The sequence below is a fragment of the Miniopterus schreibersii genome (assembly GCF_964146895.1).
Source record: "Miniopterus schreibersii genome assembly, chromosome: 1".
In the NCBI taxonomy this organism is placed as follows: Eukaryota; Metazoa; Chordata; class Mammalia; order Chiroptera; family Miniopteridae; genus Miniopterus; species Miniopterus schreibersii.
Window position 1 is genome coordinate 164,743,364 of NC_138101.1, and position 13,516 is coordinate 164,756,879.

Consider the following 13,516-nt stretch of genomic DNA (forward strand, 5'->3'; position numbering starts at 1 on the left):
GTTCAGGGAAGTCGAGATAGGTCTGGTCAGGTCAGTGCTGGCCAACTGGACACCTAATACCTGTTTATTGACAAAAACCATCATGGTGATGATGAAATGACCTAGTGCAAGTTTATTTGGGACATTTTCTATTTATATAAAGAGGCAGAAGAACCTCAGTGTTCATCAAGATCACAGTTTAGGCCACAGCATTCTGGCAGGTAAGCGCATATCTTTGCAAGCCCATGCACTAGCGCTTCTCTACCTTGAGAAATAATGCTTCTGATAGAACAGTAGCTGAGAATATTTGAGCATTGGGTCTTAAGTTTTGGATTTTTAATCACAGTCTTTCTTGCTAATGTTATAATCACTCTTGGTCTCTGAGTCAGTTCTAAATGGCTGGGATGTTGTTATCACTGCCTCTTCTCCACTTCACAGGTATGAGGTGAAAGGGAGGAAACTGAGATAGGAACAGTGTGTTTGTTGATTTACCTACATCTTGGATTTTGAAAAGGAAACTCGGATCTTCTAAACTGTCTTTTATGATCTATTCAAGGTTTAGAGCTCTGTAGAAACGCCCCTCCCTTTAATACAAAACAAACAAACACGCTGTGTTCAGAGCTTCCACGCACTTTGGCCTTTAAAGATGGAAATATCTGTAGGACTAAAGATCTTCAAGCCCTATTGCAGATCCCTGGTTTTTGTGGGACTGTACAAAACCTTGTATTGCTGAAAACCCTCCTCTGCCTGCCTCCTGTCTTGAAGCTGGGTTCAACGTATCATCTAATTGACAGCAGGGGAATGTTTTACCTGCCTGACTTGTTCTGACTATTTTATTCAGGTTTCACTCAATGTTTCTGCACCCTGCTGGGTGTGGGAGGTGTGACTCACCAGGTGAGAGGATACTGTTCCCTGCGCACCTCCAGGGTGTTGCAGGATGATTGAGGAGCTTCTCATTCAGGCTTGGTGACATTTCATTCCTTTCCCTGCTCTCTCTTGGATATTCACTTGGCTACTTGCTCCCAAGGAGAACCAGTCAGTTGAGAACCAGTCAGAACTAATTCAAATATTAAATTCATTTCTTTTTCTGCATAAGTGGCCAAACCAGTTTTTTTTTCCTTTTACTGGAAACATACACTAGTGCCTGGGGAAAGATGGGGGTGAGGAGAAGGGAGACTGAGTTTAAAAGGCAAAGGAACCTGTAGGAAATTGCTTTTCTGTCTAATTACAAGTTTTCTGAAACTTTTTCATTGCCTGTGATCTTTGTGCACAAGTAGACTAAGAAAATATTTTAGTGAGAGTAACCTCACATTAATTTATGCCAAGTAGCTTCCTCTTTCCTGTCACAGCACTATCCCCTTGGCCTGAGCTCAGAGGGACCTGTCCCCTGAGTTGGACCTGGCCGTCTGATTTCCCTGAGTTGCATTTTGCACATAACACCTACTCCCTTCACTCTCAGGCTAAGGACCTGTATGAAACTCTGGTGGCTACAGACCTGCTACAAATGTAGGAAGAAGCCAGTTGATGGGAGGGGCTAGAGTCAAGCGAAGCTGCACACCAAGGGTTCTAGGGAAGTAACCTCACGGGGTGATCTGATCATAAGCTCCTAACTGGGCAGGTCATGGTGGGTTGTCCCACCCCAGGGATATAACTTCTTTAGTAAAGGTTTGTCTTTGCCTTAAGGAAGCCCTGTCCATTGTTTCTGTGCAACTAGGTTAACATACCTTTGAAATGCCTCTTTTTCAGAGTAACTACTTTCAAAAGTGTATATAATCTTGTTAACTATCCTCCAATCCAATCCCCACCTTGCTTTTTCCCACCTTCCTATAATTTTCCTTACGGTCCCTCCTTAACTGCAAATGCATAAAAGAAGCTGCAAACTGCTATCCTCAGAGGCACTTTTCTCAGTCTGTTGAGATCTTGCTTCTAGGAGTATCCTCTGTTTGGCTCAAATTAATTTTTGTAAAAATTCTCTATAGGTTTGGACATTCTTACGTCAACACTCCCAAGACTGGCAACACTCCTTCATACTCAGAGGCTGGCTCACCCCTATGTCCTGTTTCCCTCCTGAAGGCATTTCTAGAGCTGGGTAGCTTGGCTACATTACTCTCTTTTAAAAAATATGATGTTACTAGTTTATTAAGTTATACCCAAGGGCATCCAAATCAGGCATTTTGGGTAGTTGGTCCCTAAAGAATCATAGCAGCATGGGGAGGGGAAGAAGTTGGCTTAGAAATATATATTCCAGGACCAGATGGTTTTACTAGTGCATTCCACCAAAAACTTAAAGGGGAATTAACAAGAATCCTTCCCCTCAAAGTCTTCCTAAAAATTGAAGAGGAAGGAACACATCCTAACTCATTCTATGGGGACAGCACTTCTCTGGTACCAAAGCCAGAAAAAGACTCTAGAAGAAAACTACAGACCAAGGTCTGTTATGAATATAAATTCAAAAATCCTCAAATTGAATGCTAGCAAATTGAATTCAGCAACATATTAAAAGGATTATATATTGCGACCAAATGTGATTTATTCCTAGAGTGCAAGGATGGTTCAACATGTGAAAATCAATGTAATACACCACATTATTAGAATGAAGGGAAAAAAACACATGATCATCTCAATTGCTGCAGAAAAAGCATTTGACAAAATTCAACACTCGGTAAACTAGGAATAGAAGAAAACTTCAACATGATGAAGGCCATATATGAAGAACGCACAGCTAACATCACACTCAATGATGAAAGACTGAAAGCTTTTCTTCTAAGATCAGAAACAAAACAAGGATACCCACTTTTATTCAACATAACATTGGAAGTTCTAGCCAGCATAATTAAGCATTAGAAAGAAATAAAAGGCATTCATATTGGAAAGGAAGGAGTAAAATTATCTCTGTTCACAGATGACATGACCTTATATGTAGAAAATCCTAAGGATTTCACACATGTGCACACACAGACACACACACATACACACACCAGCTAGAGCTAATAAACAAATTCAGTAGTTGCAGGATATAAAATAACACATGAAAATCAGTTACATTTCTATACACTAGCAATGAAAAATCTAAAATGGAAATTAAGAAAATAATTCCACTTACCATGGTATTAAAAAGAATAAATGCTTGCCCTAGCAGGTTTGGCTCAGTGGTTAGAGCATTGCCCTGCAGACCGAAGGGGTCCTGGGTTTGATTCTGGCCAAGGGCATGTACCTCAGTTGCAGGCTCAATCCCCAGCCCCAGTGGTCATGTCTCAGCAACCAACGGATGTATCTCTCTCACACTGATGTTTCTTTCTCTTTCTCTCCCTTTCTCCCTTCCACTCTCTCAGAAAAGCAGTGGAAAAAATATCCTAGGGTGAGGATTGGGGGGGAAAAAGAATAAATGCTTAAGAATAAATTTTTAACCAAGGAGGCTAAAGACTTATACACTGAAAATCACAAAACATTGCTGAAAAAATTAAAGAAAATAAATAGAAAGACATATTGTGTTCAGGTATTGGAAGACTTAATATTGTTAAGATAAAAATACTACCCAAATTGCTCTACATATTCAATGCAATCTCTATCAAAATCCCAACAGCACTATTTTTGCAGAATAGAAAAACCCATTCTAAAACTCATATGGAATCTCAAAGGATCCTGAATAGTAAAAAACAATCTTGCAAAAGAAGAACAAAGTTGAAGGTTTCACACTCCCTGATTTTAAAACTTACTACAAAGCTGCAGTAATCAAAACAATGTAGTATTGGCATACAGACAGACATATAGACCAATGGAATACAAAAGAGAGTCTGGAAGAAAACCCTTGCATATATGGTCAAATGATTTTTGACAAAAGGTGCCAAGACCATTCAATAGGGAAAAGACAATTTTTTCAATAACAACTGGTGCTGGCAAAACTGGATATCCATATTCAAAAGAATGAAATTGGACCCTTACCTTATACCACATACAAAAATCAACTCAAAATGGAACAAAGACGTAAACTTAAGAGCTAAACTATAAAATTAGAAAAAATATATAGGAGAAAATTTTCATGACATGACATTGAATTTGGTATTGATTCTTTGGATATGACATTAAAAGCACAGATAAGAAAAGAAAAAAACAGACAAATTGGACTTCAACAAAATTAAAAACTTTAGTGCAGCCCCGGCTGGGCATGGCTCAGCGGTTGAGCATCAACCTAGGATCCAGGAGATTGCGGTTCGATTCCCAGTCAGGGCACATGCCCGGGTTGTGGGCTCGATCCCCAGCGGGGGACGTGCAGGAGGCAGCCGATCAATGGCTCTCTCATCATTGATGTTTCTCTCTCTCTCTCCCTCTCCCTTCTCTCTGAAATCAATAAAGATATATTTAAAAAAAAAATTTTTTTTAAATTAAAAAATGAAAACTTTAGTGCATCAAATATCACTATCAAGAGAGAGAAAAGACAACCCACAGAATGGGAAAAAATAGTTGCAAATCACATATTTGATAAAGGATTAATATCTAGAATATATTAAAAATTGCTCTAACTCAACAACAGAAAAACCAAAACAACCTGATTTTAAAATGGACAAAGAACATGAGTGAGGCCTTCTTGACTCTCCCAGCCCAGCTCAGCCACCAAATAAATACAGCTGAACGAGTGACTGTGCCAACAGAATTACCATCCATTCTACCTCCAGAATTGTGAGAAATAATAAATTGCTGATGTTTTGGGGGGGAGGGGGCAAGGACAGAAAACTTAAATATTTCTCCAAAGAAAATGCACATATGACCTGGCCAGCATGTCTCAGTGGCTGAGTGCCAACCTCTGAACCGGGAGGTCACTGTTTGATTCCGGGTCGGGGAGCATGCCCTGGTTGTGGACTCGATCCCCGGTGGGGGGTGCAGGAGGTGGCCAATGATGACTCTCTCTCATCACTAATGTTTCTATTTCTTTTTCCCGTTCCCTTCCTCTCTCTGAAATCAATTTAAATATATATATATATATATATATATATGTGTGTGTGTGTGTGTGTGTGTGTGTATACATATGGCCAATAAGCACATGAAAAGATGCTCAATATTTTTAGTCATTACAGAAATGGAAACAACAATGAGATTGCTTCACCCCCCTTGGAGGCTATTATAAAAATAAAACAAAACAAAACAAAAACAAGAAAAACAAACAAACAAACCCCCCAGAAAATAACAAGTGTTGGCAAAGACATGCATTGCTGATGGGAATGTAAAATGGTGCAGTTGTGGAAAACAGTTTAGTGGTTCCTCACAAAGTTCAGCATAGGATTGCCATATGATCCGGCAATTTCTCCCAAAGGAGTTGAAAACAGGGAACCATGTCTTATTCTGGTGACCCTGGGAGGGGCTGAAAAACCAGAGCCCAGCCGAGGCTGAGAAACTGGCTTCTTATCATTGCCTTTGTCATCTCCGCTGCCACCACAGTTGCTGACAAGAAACCTGGTCTTGGGTCTTGGCGGAGAAGTCTTCCCGTGGGAAGGAGACAGCTCTTTCTTAGTGGTTTGCCTTCCAGGCCTCAGGGTCCTGGGTGAGGAGCCCTCCCTCTCCTGGAATCAGAGATTGCTTTGCCTAAACCCACCCTTGTTTGAAATCTCTCAAGCCTTGTTAAGTTCAACACAACATCACGTAGCACGTGTAAGACTGAAAGGACTTACAGTGCTAGAATCCCGAGCCAGCGGGGAAGGCATTCTGAAAGGAAGGTGGAAGGTCACCGGGGGACTGTGGTGCCGCTGCAGGGGCGGAGATTTCCCCAGGCCCACCTCTCTGACTCTAAAGCGTGCTGCCTGGCATCCGAGTGAAACGCGGGGCCCACAGCGCGCCGTCCACGTCGGGCAACAAGAATTTGTTCTCTATGTGTGTCCAGCCCCCACTTAGGTCATCGCGCTGTCAGAAGCAGGAGAGGAAAGTCTAATGCTCGGGCAAAGGAAGGGCCTGGACCGCATCTCTCGGAGAGCCAGCGGTTGCATTTGACTTTGGGCCGTTGGCAGCAGTCCCCCAAAACATATTTGGATAAAAAGGCAGAGATTTAGTAGTGGCCCGCCCGCGGGACATCTTACACGAGAATGGGGAGACTTTCCTTACATACGTTAGTGTGTTAGGCGGCCCTGGGAACGTTAGGAAGCGGCCTATTGCCCCTGCGTCCTGCAGCGGAGGATAACTATGGGTGTAATGCTTGTGCTGTACTCTGCCGACCCTATGTCCCCAACATCTTAGTGACTGCTGCTGAGTCAGCAATGCTGTGTCGCTGTGCTGAGCTGGAAGGGGGAGAAGAAGACCAAACATCAGAAAAGTCCTGGGACTGCAGGGCCGACCTCATTCCTTCTCCGTATGTGTTTGAGTGTGTGGAGCTGGGGTTTGCCCTGAAACTGGCATCTGTAGAGGATGATCCCTTTGATTCCAGCTTTTCTTCTCCAATCCATCTTCTCAAGATATCACTGGACTCAGGAAGCTGATGTCCATAGTGCTGGGCTAACTGGATTTATAAACTTCCTAAATTCCTTGGCTCAGATGAAGAAGATAGGATAGTCTATAGGAAGTTGCTACAGAACAGAAACGCTTTGCAGAGCGCACCCTTTGTACGGAGCCATTGCCGCTCAGGCAGCCGGCTCCGGTTCGAGGATTCTGGGGCCCGCGACGATCGGTATCACCAGTACCTACAAATGCTCCCTAAGGCCTTTATTAAGCACAGTCCATCCAGCATCTCCTCCCCTGCTTTATACCCAAGAAGATGTTGAAGTGGTAGAGTCTCCTGTCTGAATTCTGGCTAAAACCCCAGATCCCTTTGAAAAGCATGTTAGAAGCACTTTGCAAGATAGTGCTGCAAATCCAGCATTTTTTAAATTGCCTGAAAAAGAATGTCTTTGTCTCATTAGCAGAGCTACACAGGTGTTCAAAGAAAAGTACATTCTTTTTTTTTTTTTTTTAATATATCTTTATTGATCTCAGAGAGAGGAAGGGAGAGAGATAGAAACATCAACGATGAGAGTCATTGATCGACTGCCTCTTGCACACCCCCCACTGGGGATCAAGCCTGCAACCTGGGCATGTGCCCTGACCCAGAATCTAACCTCGATCTCCAGGATCCTAGGCCGATGCTCAACCACTGAGCCACATCCAGCTGGCCAACAGTACATTCTGAAACAGGACCTGGCAAAGGAGGAGATCCAGCTGAGGGTCAAATTATTATATGACCAAAAAAAGAAACAACTAGAAGATCTCAGTTATTGTCAAGAGGAGAGGAATAGTCTATGGGAAATGGCTGAGTGCTTAGCTGACAAATATGAGGGAGTCAAGGAAAAACAAAAAAGATTTCATGAACAGGATTAATAAAGTATGTCACAGTTTTCATTCTCAGCTCCCAGTTCTCTGTGATAGTGAAAGAGACATGAAGAGAATTACAGCTGATACCTGATCAATTTTGACATTTGGTCAATGCCATCAAACAGGTTATTATGAAAAAAAAAAAAAGACTATCAGCAGTAAAAGATGGAAAAGGTACTGAGTCCTCAAAACCCTACCATCGCCCTCAATGCCTACCAGTGAAGCATCCAGTCCATCCTGAAGGTGGGGGAGGAGGTGAACACACAGGAGAAATGCTGAAGCAAATTAATGATATCTGAAATCGTGTGAGTTTCCGACACCACAAACAACATAGTCACACCTGGAGTTGACACAAGTGAAGGCTTAAATTCATATTGTAGAACAAACAGGTAGTATTATCTAATTTATAAAGAGGCATTTGAATGAAAAAAAAAAAAAAAAGAATTGAAAACAGGGACTGAAATACTTATACACCAATGTTCATAATGGCATTATTCACAAGAGCCAAAAAGGTTGAAATAATGCAGCGTTCCACCAACAGAGGAGTGGGTAAACAAAACGTGGGATATGCATTTAATGGAATATTATGTAGCTATAGGAAGGAATGAGGTTCTAATATATGCTATGACGTAGATAAACCCTGAAGCTCATGCTAAGTGAAATAGACCAAATGCAAAAGGACAATTATTTTATGATTCCATTTATACGAGGTACCTAGAGAGTAGAATAGTGGCTCCAGGAGTTTGTGGGAGGAGGAGATGTTATTATTTAACAGGTAGGGAATCTATTTGGGATAAAGATAGCTGTGAGGATGGCACAAAATGGTGACTGTGCTTAATGGCACTGGTTAGTTAAAAAGGCTAAATTTTATATTATATATGTTTTACTACAGTAAAAAATTAAAAAAAAAATACACATAGCTTAGTCTTGCTCTAAGACCCCGGGACCAGCATGAAAATGATTGAACTGCACAACCAGGAATGCAACCTAGGAAAACAGAGCTTCACCATGGCAACGAATGCCTTTGGGGACATGGCCAATGAAGAAATCAGGCAGGTGGGGAATGGCCTTCAAAACCAGAAGTACAAGAAAAGGAAATTGTTCTGGGAACTTCTCTTTGCTGACCCCCCCCCCCACCACCACCACCACTGTGAATTGGAGAGAGGAAGGCTATGTAACTCCCGTGAAGGATCAGGGTCACTGTAGTTCTTGTTGGGCTTTTAGTGCAGCTGGTGCCTTTGAAGGACAGATGTTCTGGAAAACTGGCAAACTTGCTTCACTGAGTGAGCAGAACCTTGTAGCCTGCTCTTGGTGTCCAGGCAATGAGGGCTGCATGGTGGCCTAATGAACAACGTCTTCTAATACGTTAAGTCCAACGGAGGCCTGGACTCAGAGAAATTCTATTCATGTTATGCAAAGGTTGAATCCTGCAACAACAAGCCAGAGGAATCTGTTGCAATGACACTGGCTCCGTAGACATCCATCAGCAGGAGAGGTCCCTCATGAAGGCAGTGGCAACTATGAGGCCCACCTCCGTTGCTATAGATGCAAGCCACGACAGCTTCGGGTTCTATGAAGAAGGCATTTATTATGGTCCAGACGGCAGCAGTGAAGACCTAGATCATGGTGTTCTGGTGATTGGCTATGGCTTTGAAGGAACAGAATCAAGTAACAATAAATACTGGATTGTCAGGAACAGCTGGGGCATAGATTGGGGCAAGAATGGCTCAGTAAAGATGACCAAAGACCAGAGCCACCGCTGTGGAATCTCAGCTTTCCTACTGTGTGAGATGATGGTGATAAAGAAAGACTTGATTGAGAACAGGATATCCAGAGGAGGAATTTTATCTTAAAATGGATCGCACTTTACTGCACGAGATAAAACAACTGGATCTTGAAGCTCCAAGTTGTGATTTGAATTCTGTGACGTTTTACACTGGAAAAACGTTATTACTTCTTTTAATCACTACTGTAAACACCTTTGTATTATTGACTTGCCTAATAACTTTGAAATTTTATGTTTTAAAAGTATATATGAAGTTTTACCTTTTAAAATAAAACTTAATTTTATATGCAAAAAGAAAAAACACATGCCCCAGTCTTGATGAAGCTGACTGGCTGATGCAGTAAATATGGGCTGGGAACCCAGAATATGTATTTTTAAAAATGCATTCCTGTCTTTCTCAGGCATAGCTAGGTTTGAAAATTTATGTTTTCATCTCTGCCAGTTCTTTCTAAGGGAACTGGTGCCGGTCTGTGAGGAAATGTTCATTGATCTATGTGAAATATGTGTGTAGCTTCCGTAGATTTAAGTGTATTAAATTTAAAGGGCTGTTTTTAAATGAGAGATTGTCATGACCACATTGTTTTGGTGCTGAGGGGCCCACTCATTTATGTGATGATGACAATAGTTCAGGTTGCTTTTTAAATGTCCATACTTGGCAAAATAAAAATGAGCCATCCTAAGTTTTGTGGAATTTTAATGGTTCATTAAATTCCAAAGTCTGGGAGACTTTGTTCCAGACATCAGCCATTTGAAAATAATGGAAGAGAGACTGTTCCAGCTATTTATTTTATTTGCACAATGAGAAGTGGAAAGGACCTATCCGTTTTTCTGTTGTTTAGAGGACCCTTGAGCAAAAAATGGCACAGTTGAAATGGATAGTATTAGGATGTTATTTCCCTCGCTGCCTGTTGCAAGGTTCTTCCTCAGAGGGGGCGGGAGGTTAGCCTGGAGGAGACAGGTGAGGTGGCGCCAGGAGAGTAGAGCACAGTATAACTCCCTGGGGAGTGCGGTAGGGAATTGTCGTGTCTTGGGTGGTGCCCTGAAGGCCCTCCTCACCTTGCCAAATTGGGTTTGGGGGCTGAGGGCGCAAGGGCTGAAGTACAGTCATTTCTGGGGGGGGTCTTTGCATTCCAGAGGAGGTCAGGGAGCAGGAGGGAGGGAGTGCCAGCCTGTGGGAGCCCGGCCACCCCGCCCTTTAGTTAATTACTGAAAAGTGCTTCTGCAGCACAAAGATCTGGAGACGTTGCAGCGCTGCTGCTCGGGCCTGTGTGGGAGCTGGCATTTCTGAGACGCCTGCCGAGGCTCTGCGAGGAGGCTGTGCAACAAGAAACAGCTCCTTCCTATTGGGGCAGCCCTTTCAGGGAGACAGTCTCGGAGAACTCTGACCCAGCGCAATCTATCTCGAGATAAGCTAAGTTTATTTTGTAAGATACTTGGCTGAATGAGTCACACCAAATTTCAGTTTCATTTTATCTTGTTTTAAATTTGTTGTGAGTTTTAAAGTTTACATTCAGGTCACTTATACATATACCGGATTAGACAACATGTTCTGTAATTTATTTATTTATTAATTATTAATTAATTAATTATTTATTTTACTCTAACAATGTTCCCTGGAGCTCTTTCTGTGTTGATATATACAGGCTTCCCCCATTTTCTTATTTATTATTTATTTATTTATTTATTTATTTATTTATTTATTTTTAGAGAGAGAGGAAGGGAGAGAGAAAGAGAGAGAGAGAAACATCACATCACCTGTTGACTTCTGAACATGCCCCACTGGGGATCAAACCCAAAACCTGGATATGTGCTTTGACCAGGAGTCAACCCACCACCTTCTGGTATACAGGACCACACTCCAACCAACTGAGCCACACAGGCCAAGGCCTCCCCCATTTTCTTAAACAGCTACATTCCTTTCCAGGACACATAGGCAGTTTGGCATTTTTTACCATTACAAACAATATTATAGTAAACATTCTTGTACACAAATTTGTGTGCATATGCGTAAGTTTTCTGAAGGATTTGTTCCTAGAAATGGAATTTCTGGACCAAAAGACTTGCACATTTCAATTTTTGGTAAATAATACCAATGCCTCCTCCTAAAATTCTGTTCTAATTTAGATAAACAGCATCATACTCATCAACACTGGACATGGCATCAATTTTTTTAATTGCCAGCATCATGTGCAGAAAAAGCTGTGTCATTTTAAATTTCATGTCTCTGACTTACCAGTTAGGTTTTGCATCTTTTCATATGCCTACTGACCATTTGGATTTAAGGTACACAAGTCCTAAGTGTATTGCCTAATGAATTAATACAAGGCGAATTCTTCTTATAATCACCACCCAGGTCAAGAAATAGAATATTATCAGACCTTCTCTCACTTCCCCCAAAGTAATCTATATCCTGACATCTAACTCCTGTAAATTAGTTGTGCCTGTTTTTGAACTTCATATAAATGGAATCACACACATGCACTCTTTTGCGTCTGGCTTCCTTCATTCAACATTTTGTTTATGAGTCATTCATGTTCTTGCCTGTAGCTGTAATATATTCATTTGCATTGCTTATTATATTCCATTATGTGAATATACTACAATTTATTTGTTGATGGACATTTGGGTGGTTTCCAACTTAAAGCTATTAGCAAATAAGCTGTTAGCTATGAACATTCTTAGGCCTGTCTTTTAGTATACATGTGCTTACATTTCTGTTGGGTATATACCTAAAAATAAAATTTGGGGGTTATGAGCAATGCTCTATCAACCTGGTCAATTTTATTTGTGAATTTCTAATGAATATTCCTTGCACATTAAATATTGGGTGGTTTGTGTTTTATTATTAATTCATAAGTGCTCTATTTACTCTGGATGTTAATTCTGTGTTATATCTGTTATAAATATTTCTCCTAATCTTTATTTATATTGCTTTTTATTTCACAAAATTAAAAAATTTTATGGTCAAATCTGTAAATCTTTTTCTTTATGATTTCTGGGATTTATATCTTGCTTAGAAAATCCTTTCTTATCTCAAGGTTGTAAATATTCTCTTAATATGTTTCCTTCTAATACTCATTTTATTGTGATCTTCACATTAGGTTTTTTTGATCAGTCTGGAATTTATTTTGTGAGGATGACAGACAGAGGCTAATTTATTATCGAACACTTAGAGAATGAATGAAATTACACCATTCACTGCCTAGATTTTTTAATATTTGTTTTTCAAAATCTCAAGACAGATGATAACACCAAAGAGCTAAGAAACTATCAAATATTAAAATAATTTTTTTTTTTTTAATTTTGGGATAATTTCCCCTTAGCTAGAGTCTAAATTGGGCATGTGTTCTAAATCCATGGTTGGCACCCAGAATACCATGCATATAAATAGCCAGTGACTATTTATTCACTCACTATACATGTGGAACTTGCAAGGGCAGTTCTCATGGACTTGTCTGTCTGAGGAGGAGGAAGACTCCATCCTGGCATAGTCAAGGTAACCTGACTGTACACTGGACCTACCTCAAGAAAACCACAGCTGCTTCTTCCCTCCCAAGGCCCCGTATCCCCCCGATGTGAGTTGTCTCCCTGAAACGGATTATGTGCTCTGAGCTCATCTCCAGTATAGACAGAGGTCCAGTTTGAACTTGACTGCAAACCCCCCAGTCGGCTTCGGGTTATAGGCATGACTTCCTTAGGCAAGGCTGCCCACTTGAGGGAGACTATTTTCTTGGCTGGCTGGGTGACAGGTGTAGGCTCACACATGGGAGAAGTGTGTTTGAACTCGGTCCATTTTCCCCCTTTGGCTTGTCCTGCCGGTTACCTGGCAGCACTTGGCGTGGGGCTGTTTGGTTGTGCGTAGGCTTTCCAGTTGCTCACAGTGAGGCAGTTTTGTCCTGCTTGTCCCTCCTCTCTCCTTACACATTTTGGGGAAGTTTGATTATTTGAGATTTAGTCGATTACTTGGAGCTTTGAGCTGGGATGAAGAGAAGAAACATCCCCCTTAGCGTGACAAAGAGCATGGTTTAAGGCTGGGGAACTGATGTGTAACAGTGAACCATCTGAGCTGGTTTTCTTGGAAATCGCTCTGCTGGCCAAGCTCCAGAAATGTAATCAAAAGTGGCCTGAAATCACAAGTTTTATTGCTTGTGTTCTTAGTTTCACGATTTAAGGATTTGACTGGTGCCTGTCCTGAAAGCATGGAATTTTCTACTGTTTGTAATACATGACATTGAGTGTATGTGTGTACTTGTGTGTGCATGCACATGTGCAGTGCACACGGTGTGGGCTTGTCTGCACAGGCATATTTTACAGCTGAGCTGTTATACATATTGGGAGGCAGTGGTTAAAGAACAGTGTATGGTGCCCTAGCTGGTTTTGCTCAGTGGTTAGAACGTCGACCCTCAGACTGAAGGGTCCCGG

The 13,516-nt window shown here is 41.4% G+C and overlaps 2 pseudogenes across 2 annotated transcripts; both read left to right on the forward strand.

The window, feature by feature from the left end:
• The first annotated feature begins 3,950 nt into the window (after positions 1-3,950).
• On the forward strand, positions 3,951-7,607 carry LOC308551927 (nuclear pore complex protein Nup88 pseudogene; annotated as a pseudogene). The gene is made up of 3 exons: positions 3,951-3,963; positions 5,913-6,887; positions 7,117-7,607. The product of its transcript is annotated as a nuclear pore complex protein Nup88 pseudogene (transcript).
• A 652-nt stretch (positions 7,608-8,259) lies between these two features.
• LOC308551988 (procathepsin L pseudogene) lies at positions 8,260-9,161 on the forward strand (annotated as a pseudogene). The gene has a single exon. The product of its transcript is annotated as a procathepsin L pseudogene (transcript).
• Positions 9,162-13,516: the final 4,355 nt, after the last annotated feature.